Source organism: Castanea sativa, chromosome 11 (assembly GCF_040712315.1).
Source record: "Castanea sativa cultivar Marrone di Chiusa Pesio chromosome 11, ASM4071231v1".
NCBI lineage: Eukaryota > Viridiplantae > Streptophyta > Magnoliopsida > Fagales > Fagaceae > Castanea > Castanea sativa.
The window spans coordinates 24,166,498-24,179,600 of record NC_134023.1 but is presented as its reverse complement, the minus strand read 5'-3'; the positions used below and the strand labels follow the sequence as shown (position 1 = coordinate 24,179,600).

The 13,103-nt window shown below is 38.6% G+C and overlaps 1 non-coding gene across 1 annotated transcript; it reads left to right on the top strand.

Moving 5' to 3' along the window:
- The first annotated feature begins 12,523 nt into the window (after positions 1–12,523).
- Positions 12,524–12,679, top strand: LOC142618122 (5.8S ribosomal RNA). Its single transcript, XR_012841173.1, has one exon. It is a non-coding gene; the product is annotated as a 5.8S ribosomal RNA (ribosomal RNA).
- The last annotated feature ends 424 nt before the right edge of the window (positions 12,680–13,103 follow it).

The window sequence follows — 13,103 nt, the reverse complement described above, 5'->3', positions numbered from 1 at the left end:
ATGTATGTATGTATGTATGTATGTATGAATGAATAATTTGATTTTTGTCACGCGAGTAACAAGCAATGGGTGGTCCACCACACATATGAGTGTTTTATCACAGTTTGCACGTTAAATGACCGTGACTATTGATGGTGTGGAGGAACAGTAATAATTTTGGACATTCCAATTTCTATTCTCACTGCTTCCATATATATAAAGTGGACCTCATCTTCTCAACAAAAAAAAAAAAAGTGGACCTCATGCAAAACTAAAAGCAAGGGTACGGTTCATAAAAAATAAATAAAGGCATGGTTTATAATTATATGGTGACTATTACATATGGTCCTCACTCGAAGGGTTACGGACTTATGACTCATGTCATAAGCGATGATGAGGTTGTAGTTGTAGTGTTGTACATTATACACTATAAAATCAAAATGTATGGGTTCCTGCTATTAACTCTCTACTTTTTGATCACCAACTGACTAAAACCCATGCCAGTGCATAGGCTAAGTGAACCAATTCAAAGAAGGGGACCAATTAAGAACTGCATTGCTGCCATATGTACCTTCGGCTTGCATGGGAGGGTGGCGCGGGTTGAGGGAGATTTTATTGCACTTCTACCCAAAAGATTGTGAGTTGTGAACAATTACGCTTATATATTCATCGATTTTTATTTTCTTCTTATTACTATTAACTACTTACAGTTGACCAATTTAGTAAGTTGTGGCAAAAATTTTGTTCAGAGACTTTCTCCATTTCTCCCCTGTCTAACAGTAACCAGCAAGTTAAATAGAGGCATTTAGGCTGTCCACGGCAGCTGGGACTGATAGCCTGGTAAGCCCAATGGCTGTGATGGTGAGGATCTCGTCTAAATAGGAGTTAGGCTAGTGTGCTATGCACTATTTATCTGAGAAGTCTTGATTAGCTGTGATATTTTTAACGAAATTTGGGCTCCAATTTTACAAGAGCCCATATTGGTAATTTTTTGTGTGTGGAATTAGCATATCAAACATGCAAGAGATTGGATTCTTTAAATAATAACAATAAAACAAAATATTAGAGTACTAAAAGCCCAAATGGACTACAATTTGTGTGTGTGTGTGTGTGGATATATTGATGTTTATAATGACAAGGAGAGAGAATTTGAACCTAAGTATTTGAAAGTACCAGTTGGCCAGATAGACTACACTTTTAATGTTTTTAAGGGTTCATTTGTTTCTTCTACTTTTTTTGATTAAAAAATATAAATGACTTTTTCAACAAATATGTGATTGAAGCATGCATACTTTAGTGTCACACTAGTTTTTAAATCAACTTTTTTAAAAAATCCATGCCAAATTTGAAAGTAACCTTTCAAATAGTGAGTCATAGAAATGTATTTAGAACAAGTTACCCATGAAAAATGGGTATGGTGGGCCCCTAACTTCCTTCCTACACATAATCAAGCTTTTGAGTCCATTTCTTTTGGTTTAAGGTGTTAAGGACATATTTTATGTAATTGGCTAATCCTTTGACAAAATGCATTTTACTTGTAATTGGGTAGATCTAAGATGAGTTTAGTATTTCACGAAAAAAGAGTTCAAGTCAAGTGTTAAAGTCAAGAAGATCTGAACAAGAAAAAAGTGAAGAAAGAGTTGTTCACTAAACCTCGATAGAAGTCTTGACAGAATCCTTTCTATCAAGATTTAATGTTGAAGCTCGACAGAAGCTGTTTCTGTTGAGACTTACAGAATCAGAATTTTCAGGTCTAATTTTCGAGCCCAAGCTGATGTGTATGTGTTAGGTTTCTTCTCTCACAACCCTAGACATTTATAAGACTTATTTTAAAGGCCGTCACACATGCATTGAGTGACCTAGTGCCTTATTCTCTCTGAAGGAAGCTATTGCGCTTTTATGCCAAAGGGTTTTGTAACCAAGGAGCTTCTTAATCTTCATTATGCATGAAGTAAAGAACTTTGCAACCAACAACCTTCTTCAAGTTGCTAGAGTTAGTCACGTACTAGGATCCGTGCATCATTGGTTAGTCACATACTAGGATTTGTGCATTAAACAGAAAGAGTGTCACTACAAGATTAAGTCCAATTGGGTATTAAGATTCAACTGTAGGTTGGTAATTTGGGATAGGCCAAGGGTAGTTGGTAAGATTCCTTTTACTTGTAATCGCTTGATTATTGATTAGTGAATTTTTGGGAGTGGTGACCTTAAAATCATCCGGTGGGGTTTTTGCCTTGGTGGTTTTTCCATTCGTAAATAAATCACCGTATCAAATTTAATTTCCACTGCATTTGGTTTGGTTGGTGATTTGTTTGTGTTACCATGTCATTGCAAGTAATTGAACCTAATTAATTAACTAGGGTAATTAATTAATTTGCAAGGGGTCAATACATTTTTGCCCTATCAAGTGGTATTAGAGTAGGCACACTCTGATTAGGTTTTAATAATTGCTATGTGATCCATTGACCCCTGTTGTCATGGATAAAGGACAGTCTCTAATTATTCCACATTTATTTGATGGCGCTAACTATGCATACTGGAAAGTGCGCATAAGAGCTTTCTTGTAGTTTTTAGATGAGAAAGTGTGGCAAGCTATGGAGACTGGCTGGACTAAGCTAAAAGAAGTGCCGACTGATTGGAATGATGCAAAGATCAAAGCGGCTAACTTCAACAGCAGAGCATTGAACGTCATTTTCAATGCAGTCATGAATGAGGAGTTTAAGAAAATATCCTCGATTGAAATTGCAAAGGAAGCATGGACCATTCTCCAGATAACCTATGAAGGAACTAAGGCCGTTAAAGATTCCAAGCTTCAAAGGCTTACTATAAGCTTTGAGGAGATCAAGATGGTGGAGGATGAGTCATTTGATGAGTTTTATGCCAAACTCAAGGACATAGTCAACTCAACCTTTAATCTTAGGGAAACTATTCCCAAACCCAAGGTCGTAAGAAAGGTGCTAAGGTCTCTGCTTGAAAGATTCCATGCTAAGATCACTGCTATTGAAGAATCAAAGGATATTGACTCTGCTCCTTTGACAGAGTTGATTGGAAACTTGCAGACTTATAAGGGTTGACAAGACTCGGGAAAACAAGCAAAGGAAAGAATGTGGCACTGAAGGCCAAAAGTAATGAGAAGGATGAATCCTCTGAAGATGAGGATTCAAAGATGAAATCCTAAATCACTAGGAAACTCAAGAAATTCATCAAGAATGCCAATGAGAAAGGATTAGATAAGGACCGATGGCAAGGAAATACATCTCAGTCCAAGGGTCAGAACAAAGGGAAGAAAGACTTTAAAGATGGTGGTCAATACATCGTTCACTCTGGCCCTAAGTGTTTTGGTTGTCATGGTTTTGGGCATATGAAACAGGAATGCCCAACATATCTCAAGGCTACTGGAAAAATTAAGGCACTTGCTGCAACCTTGAGTGACATTGAAGTTGAAACTAAGTCCAATGACAGTGATGATAAGGGAATTCTAAATGCCTTTACTGCTATAGTAGATCCTCCTAAAGGGATTACGGATGTTGCTGATGAAGAAGAAGAAGACTTGGTGGAGTCAAAATTTGAAAAGATGGATGAGCAGGATGATATCCTTACAGCCTATGCAAAATTATACAATGTTTCAAAAAAGCATGAGAAATTGTATAGGCTGGTCACCAAGAAACTGAGCGATGTGGAATTTGATCAAGAAGAGCTCTCCACAAAGGTTGATGAAGCAAATTAGACCATTGGAGCATTGTGGTTCGGAAAAAAATTCCTTGCTGAAAGGACAAAGAAGCTTGAAACGGAGCTATTCCAAGTTAGAGCTCAATAGGAGAGGACTTCCAGTGCAAAGCTAGACGAGATGTTGAACTTTCAAAAATCTACTTCTGACAAGACTAGATTGGGGTATGAATTCTCTATATCTCCTAATATTTCCTCTTCAAGTAAAACTGTGTTTGTCTCACTTGCTAATGATGATATTTCTAAGTATGTTGACACTAAAACTAAAATAGCTAGTGAGAACATAGACAAGAGTAAATCTATTCTAGGAGCACCCTCTAAGGTTGGAAAGAAAGAGACTAAGAAACCTAGGACTAAGAAAGACAATAATAAAAAGCCTCAACAAAAGAAGCCCATTGTGTTCCTTTCAAACCTTAATGGATTCAATTATTCCCCCTCACCTGAGGATCAAAGGTTCGCAAAAAGGAAAGGGCCTTCCTCAAATTCCAAAGTGTGGAAGGAAAAAGGCTCCAAGTGATTAAGTCACTTCCTTTCTCTTTTGTTCTTGCATGTCCTGTTTGTTTGTTTTTAAGCTTTTGAGTCAGTCTAGTTTTATGCTTTGTGTGTTTTCTTTCATGTTTTTGTTTTAGTTGTTTTTAGCTTTGCTTTATTTGCTTTTCATAAAAAAAAAAAATTTTGAAAAATCAGAAAAATACAAAAAGTGTGTGTTGTGTATATTGGTACTTGTGTACCTTGGATGGCCTTTGAAACAAAGTTTCTTAACTTTGTATCTCTTGTAGCTTTGATGCGCATCTCAATGCACAACTAAGCAAGTGAGCTTTGAGACTTGTGTTTGCAATGAGTATGATTAAGATGATATCTTATATCTCATACTCATATCACTGTTTTTGACAGGAAGGACTAGAAAATCCTAAGAGAAAGACATAAATAATCATCTCACCACTAAAACCTGCCAATCTTGAATAACATCTATGTGCTTAGGTACGGAAAAATTAGGATGTTTTAGCTTACATAAATGGGTATTTCTTCTCTCCCTAATATGCCCATGCATGCTATGCCTAAAAGAAAAAAAAAATGCAATGAAAAAATAAAAGCAAAAAGATTAAAATGCTTTTAATATAATTGTAAGCGTGTTTCGAGGAGATGTGGGAGTTATAGAATGTACCTCAAAGGTGATAGTCCCCATCAACCATTTATGATTGTGTGTGAGTGTATTTGATTTTCTCACGTCTCAAATCTTCATAATATGAGACATTTATGCACTCTTGCTATGTTTCACACACAACACGCAAATTCTTTGCTACTCTTGATACATGTGCAGGTACAATGTGATTTAGCCATCACAAGAAATACATGTATTGATAAATGCTCACTAAACTATCTTAAGTTGTTTTTTAAATATAAAATTGGTTAGACTTGTTGTGTGTGTGTGTGTGTGTGTGTGTGTGTTTTGGATATATGAATGCTTTGCGTTTATGCTGAGAGATGTTTTGAGACCTTAACATGTTGAGTGGATTTTTGGTTAAGTTGCTTGCTTGTTGCATTTATCTCTTTTTTTTTTCTCCTTGAAACTCTTTTTCTTCAAGCCTGACAACGTTTTGACACATTGTTGACAAATTCAATTTCTATCGAGCTTCACCTTGATAGAAACCTCAACAGATCTTCGATCCATTGAGGAATTTTCCTGTGCTCTCTACCTTCTCAATAGAATCTCAACAGATCTTCGATCAATCGAGATTTCTGGTTCGCTTCTCGATAGAAGTTCAACAATTTCTTGATCTAACGAGAATTTTGGGTTTTATCTCGACAGAAGCTCAACAGCTTGCTTGATCCATCAAGCCAACTTTCTTTGCTCTCTATTGGCTCGATAGATTCTCGGTCCATCGAGACTTTTCTTTTGCCATCGACAAATCCTCGATAGCACCTCGACAGATTCACTTTTGTCGAGATTTAAAGCTCGACAGATCCTCAATAGAAACTTTGATCCATCAAGCTGCGATTTTGATTTAAAGCCGAGGTGGGATTCATATTTGTTTTCCACTCTCTTTCTTGATTGAAATCTCTCTCTCTCTCTCTCTCTCTCTCTCTCTCTCTCTCTCTCTCTCTTAACCCAAACTCTTCACTCTCACTCTTACTCAAATCTTCACACCCAAGTGATTTTCGGCCTAGATCTCGCTTCAAACGCTTGGTAAGGGTTCTAATCCTCTTTCTTTTCATGAATTTCATGCATTTAGACCTAGGTTTTGAGGTTTTTCAAAAAATTTGGGGGTTTTTGAGTTTCTCTTGAAATTTTTGGGTTGAGTGTTATGATGTTGTTGCTATATGAGCATGCATTGCATTCCATTAGCATTATAACAATGTTTCATGCATTTGTTAGATGTGTGCTTGATTATTGATGTGAGTGCTGTTAGGTTTGGATTGGGTTTTACCCATGATGCTCTTAAATTTTCATGTCACATGTTTATGCTGTTTTCATGTATACGTACTTCTCATTTTCTATTTTCTTTTTTTATGGTCTGAGATTGTATTTTTGTTATGTCTTCTCTCTCTCTCTCTCTCTCTCTCTCTCTCTCTCTCTCTCTCTCATAGAACCTCTCTATGGCACATAAACAAAGAAAATCCATTCCGGCTCGGAACCCTATTCAGGGTTCTGGGTCATCCTCTTCGTCTTTTTCGTCTATTCCATCTCACATCTGGTTCCATGATAAGAAGGCCAAGACAGACTTCTTTGAGAACTTCCAAGACTGTGGTGTTCGTTTGGAACACTAGGTCATTTTGTTGGATTTCTCCCACACTATGCTACCCGATGTCATTCGGACTCGAAGATGGGAATCTCTATGTGAGAAACTCGTGCGTTGTCCTGTCATGTTTATATAAGAGTTCTACTCCAATATACACGGCATCAATACCTTTGTGCCTTAGTTCGCTATGCGATTTCGAGGGACATGTATAATAGTTACCCCGAATCTTGTTACCGAGGTACTACGAGTTGCTACGGTAGCGCATCCTGACTACCCTGGTTGTGATCGTCTCTAGACACAGTCTAGAGACAAACTCATCTCTCATTTTTGTGGGACTCATTCCATATGGGGTGGTAAGCTAAACACTCCATGCTCAGGTTTTGTAAAAGGCCCGAGATTCCTTAACATGGTGATGACATTCACTCTCACACCATTGTCTCACTATAACTCCATCACTGAGCCACGTGCTTGTTTTCTTCTTTCTTTGATGGAGGATCTTACCATTTATTTTCCCTCTCATTTCATCACATCTATTATTGATGTCTATCAGGATACCGCTACTCATGATAAGCTTATCTTTCTTTCGGCTATCACGCGAACCTTTTAGTACTTCTCCATTCCCATTCTTCTCTCTCTCCTCTTTTCACTGTCATGGATGCCATTAGCAGTGGTTCTGTTTGGCTGAGTGAGGCTCAACTTTAGTCGAATCGGCCACGCATTGAGACGACCCTTCCTGCGGCTTATGCATCTCCATCATCTTTGGATCCGTCTTATTCAAATCCTTCTACCTCCACGGCTGGTAGTGTGACCCTTAAGGTCATCATGGAGAAACTTTAGAGGATGCAGGCTGGCTTTGGTGGTCGTCTAGACTATCTCACTGATAAGATGTGTTAGATAAACACCCGAGCGGGTTGCATTGCTGGTTTTGCTCCCTCTCTTTCTCTAGAGCGTACTGCCGCTTCTCCTTCTGAGGATGATGATGATGACGAGGATGATGAGGATAGTGCTAGCTCTTTTGGTGATGATGAGATGACGACCTCTCAATGACTTGCCCTTTGTCATTCATGACAAAAAAGGGGAGTAGTTTTGGTTTTGAGAGTAGTCTTGTACTTAGGGGGAGATTTGGTATATGACATTTTTGTTAGAAGGAGTGTGTATATCTTTTTGAGGTATGTAGTGAGGACTTTATGTATTTTTTTCTTTTATTACATTAGTCTCCTGTACCTTGGTTTTGTGACCATTATATTTACATACATTGTACTTATTTTCATATATGATGATGATGTATGTTTCTCTTCACATACCTTTACATGTGTTGTTTCTTCTCTATCTTTATACGCATGTTTCTTTATGTTCACAATCTTTATTTCTATTTCACACATGATGCCCTGATGAGTTTTGTTCAAGTGTTTCAGAAAGATAGGTTGTGAAAGTCTATCTTGCCATGAACTCTCTTCTTGCAAAGTTTTTCAAGAGTTTATAGTAAGGATAGATTTATTTTGTAATACAACAAGTGATTATGAGTTTAGTGATTTAAGACTTATCTCATGATTATTTGTTTTATTGTGGTTTTGTCATAGATTGCCAAAGGGGGAGATTGTTAAGGACATATTTTATGTAATTGGCTAATCCTTTTACAAAATGTACTTTAATTGTAATTGGGTAGATCTAGGATGGGTTTAGTACTTCAAGAAACAATATTTCAAGTCAAGTGTTAAAGCCATGAATATTTTGTAATACAACAAGTGGTTATGAGTTTAGTGATTTAATACTTCTCTCATAATTATTTGTTTTGTTGTGGTTTTGTCATGGATTGCCAAAGGGGGAGATTGTTAAGGACATATTTTGTGTAATTGTCTAATCCTTTTACAAAATGCACTTGTAATTGGGTATATCTAGGATGGGTTTAGTACTTCAAGAAATAAGAGTTCAAGTCAAATGTTGAAGCCATGAAGATCTAACCAAGAAACAAGTAAAGAAAGAGCTGTTCACTAAAGCTCAATAGAAGTCTCAATAGAATCCTTTCTATAGAGATTTAATGTTGAAGCTCAAAAAAAGCTCGAGAAAAGCTGTTTCTATCGAGACTTATGGAATTAGAATTTCCAGATTTGGTTTTCGGCCAAGCTGATGTGTATGTGTTGGGTTTCTTTTCTCACAATCCTAGACATATATAAGACTTATTTTAAAGGCCGTCACACATGCATTGGGTAACCTAGTGCCTTATTCTCTCTAAAAGAAGCTACTACATTTTTACGCCAAGGGTTTTGTAACCAAGGAGCTTCCTAATCTTTATTGTGCTTGAAATGAAGAACTTTTCAGCCAACAACCTTCTTCAAGTTGTTGGAGTTAGTCACGTACTAGCATCCATGCATCATTGGTTAGTCACATACTAGGATTCATGCATTAAATGGAGAGTGCCACCACAAGATCAAGTCCAATTAGGTATTAGAGTGAAGATTCAACTATAGGTTGGTAATTTGGGGATAGGCCAAGGGTAGTTGGTAAGATTCCTTTTACTTATAATTGCTTGATTATTGATTAGTGGATTCTTGGGAGTGGTGACCTTAAAATTTATGGAAATATGCATGTAGGTAGTGGAAAAACAATGGATCTACTTCATTCATAAATGTTAACATGCACCATGTAAGTTTCAAAATATAAGAACACGAGAGTGTACCTTAGTGGTGAATTTCAAAACCGAAGGTTCGAAGTACTTGGGAACACTTTCAATCTTCACTTTAATTCCGCTAACGCCCAAGATGTGTGATCTTTCAATCAGTTTACAAAGGGAGAATATCAAAGGGTCAACACTTACATACACACCACTTCACAATGATGTTCTTGCAATTCTCTACAGAAAATTTTGTATGTTTCTCTCTTTGTATCTAACTGATTATCTAATTGGGCTAGCCTTTTGGGCATTTCCAATTGGGCTTAAGTGTGTGGCTTGGAGTGGGACCAAAAGGGACCAATAAGACACTAGCTCCAATGGGCCTTGGGCTTTTCTGTCAACTCTTGACAAGTCCAAAGTTACCATTAATTATATTTAATACCACTATATAAATATAATTTCACTCTAGGCCTTATTTATAAATTATATCCCAAGACTTTATTGTACATGCAACTCCTTCATAAAATATTCGTAGTAATACAAAGTCATGAATATAGACTGTCACTTTGTATATTACTACAACTTAATCCTTAAGTACCCGGTTTAATCCTTTAAATTATTCATCATATATTTATGAAATCCAATTTCATAAATATATACTCTAGTAACTATTTACTAAAGTAGTTAGGCCTAACATTCTGAATAACAAACCCATTAAACTTATTTCAAGGGAATATTTTGTATCTTCATTAAGAGATTATGAATTCCATCTTGAGAATATATGTTTCAAGAACACTAAATGTGGTTGTCCAACATATTGAGGTTTTGACCGTAACTTTAGATCTCACTCCTGATATATATCAAAACAACCTATACTTTATGATTATGTCCATTATCCTCTCAGGATTAAGAGCTCATGCAAATATAAGTTGTGAGTTTATTATTCATTTGATAGTTGTTAGGAGAATAATAAATCTCACACCGGTCCAGTTCAATATGTCTTAACTCTTAAAACATATCAACATACCAACTAGAAATCTCCATTTCCATGATCAAGACAAATTATCTTACTTGATATGTTATAGTCTTCGTAGATGAAATGCCCAATTTCATCACTGACTACGAACTAAAATTCTGTTTTACAAATAACTTGTGATTTATATCTTCTGTGACTAAATCACATAAATCACATACTATGCTTCTCATGGACTATATGATAATGTCCCAATATTCATGTTACCATTATTTTAGATAATAATAAAATAACTTTATTAATCACAACATTAAGTCATACATAATAACATATATAGCATCATACAATAGAATTTAAGGGCATTAATCCTAACAATCTCCCACTTGCCCAAAAGACCATTGTACTCTAATCTAACTCCCATCTCCTCCAAATATGACTCGAAAGTCCTTTGGGGCAAGACTTTGGTAAAGGGATCTGCTAGATTCTTTGCACCATCAATCTTTGCTACAACCACATCTCCATGAGCAACAATGTCTCGAATGATGTGATACTTTCTCTCAATGTGTTTTCCTTACTTGTGATTCCTTGGATTGTGCAACTGCTCCACTATTGTTGCAAAACAATGTAATAGGAACTTGCTCAATTCTCACAACACCAAGATCAGAAAGGAATTTCTTGAGCCAAACAGCCTCCTTTATTTCCTCACAAGCAGCAAAATCTTTGGCTTCCATGGTGGAGTCCGTAATACAAGATTGCTTAACACTCTTCTAACTTATGGCTCCACCTTCCAAGGTGAATACACAACCCGACATGGATTTTCTAAAATCTAGATCCGACTGAAAATCTGAATCTGTATAGCCAATGAGAATCAAATCATCACAACAGTAAACAAGCATATAATCTCTCGTTCTCCGTAGATACTTGAGAATATGCTTTTATAGCTTGCCAATGTTTAGGTCCTGGATTTGATTGATATCGGCTGACCATGCCAACTGAATAACAAATATCCGGTCTAGTACAAAGCATGACATAAATGAGACTTCCCACAGCAGAAGCATAGCGAACTTGTCTCATCACATTTTCTTCCTCTTGAGTTTTAGGCCTTTGGTCATCAGACGGAGGAACTCCATGTCTAAAAGGAAGTAATCCTTTCTTGGAGTTTTGCGTGCTAAACCGTTCTAGAGCCTTATCTATATATCCAGCTTGTGACAAACCTAACATCATATTCTTTCGATCTTGTCAAAGCTTGATCCCTAGAATATAGTTAGCTTTGCCCAAGTCCTTCATATCAAGTTGGCTTGACAACCAAACTTTAACCGATGACATTACTCGTACATCATTTCCAATGAGTAGAATATCATCTACATAAAGCACTAGGAACAGTACTACTTTGTCTTGATGTCTTTTGTAAACACATGGCTCATCAAGATTTTGTTCAAAACCAAAAGATTTCATTAATCAAGAATGAAAGTTAGGGGCTCGAAGACGATCAAATACCGTCCTAGTCTCAACCATAAATGATGTCAACTAGGGATTGGCGGATGTTACTTATAGGACTTAACTGGCATTTTATGAGAAATCAAAGTCTTTGGGTTTCGGGGAGAGTATGGTCGCAAGGCTGAAACTTAAAGGGATTGATGGAAGGGCACCACCAAGAATGGAGCCTGCGGCTTAATTTGACTCAACATGGGGAAACTTACCAAGTCCAGACATAGTAAGGATTGACAGACTGAGAGCTCTTTCTTGATTCTATGGGTGGTGGTGCGTGGCCGTTCTTAGTTGGTGGAGTGATTTGTCTGGTTAATTCCATTAACGAACAAGACCTCAGCCTGCTAACTAGCTATGCGGAGGTGACCCTTTGCGGTCAGCTTCTTAGAGGGGCTATGGCCGCTTAGGCCAAGGAAGTTTGAGGCAATAACAGGTCTGTGATGCCCTTAGATGTTCTGGGACGCACGCGCGCTACACTGATGTATTCAACGAGTTTATAGCCTCGGCCGACAGGCCAGGGTAATCTTTGAAATTTCATCGTGATGGGGCTAGATCATTGCAATTGTTGGTCTTCAACGAGGAATTCCTAGTAAGCGTGAATCATCAGCTCACGTTGACTACGTCCCTGCCCTTTGTACACACCGCCCGTCGCTCCTACTGATTGAATGGTCCAGTGAAGTGTTCAGATCGTGGCGAAGTCGTGAGAAGTCCATTGAACCTTATCATTTAGAGGAAGGAAAATTCGTAACAAGGTTTTTGTAGGTGAACCTATGGAAGGATCATTGTCAAAACCTGCACAGCAGAACGACCCGTGAACCAGTGATAACCGACAGGGGGCAGGGGGGCGCTCGTCGCCCCCTCGCCCTTACTCCGGGGGGGGGGGGGAGCTCATGGCCCTCACTCACAAACCCAACCTTGGTGCAGAATGCACCAAGGAAATCGAAACCAAGAGAGCCCCAGACACGGTGCGCCCCCAGCGTCGGCATCTTACGAACTATCCAAAACGACTCTCGGCAATGGATATCTAGACTCTCGCATCCATGAAGAACGTAGCGAAATGCGATACTTGGTGTGAATTGTAGAATCCCGCGACTCATCGAGTTTTTGAACGCAAGTTGCGCCCTAAGCCATTTGGCATAGGGCACGTCTGCCTGGGTGTCACGCATTGTTGCCCCCTCCCCCCCAAACGCAAGCTCAGGGCGGGGCGGAAGTTGGCCTCCCATGCGCGCCTGCGCATGCGGTTAGCCCAAATGCGAGTCCTCGGCGATGAGTGACGACAATCGGTGGTTTTTCGACCCTCGTTCCCCGTCGTGCGTCCCCCGTAGCTCAAACGCGGTCTCGAGACCCTCACGCGTCACCTCGACGGCGATCCCAACGCGACCCCAGGTCAGGCGGGACTACCCGTTGAGTTAAAGCATATCCATAAGCGGAGGAAAAGAAACTTATAAGGATTCCCCTAGTAACGGTGAGCGAACTGGGAACAGCCCAGCTTGAGAATCGGGCACCTTCACGAGCGTCTCTGAATTGTAGTCTACAGAAGCGTCCTCAGCGGCGGACCGGGCCTAAGTCCCCTAGAAGGGGGCGC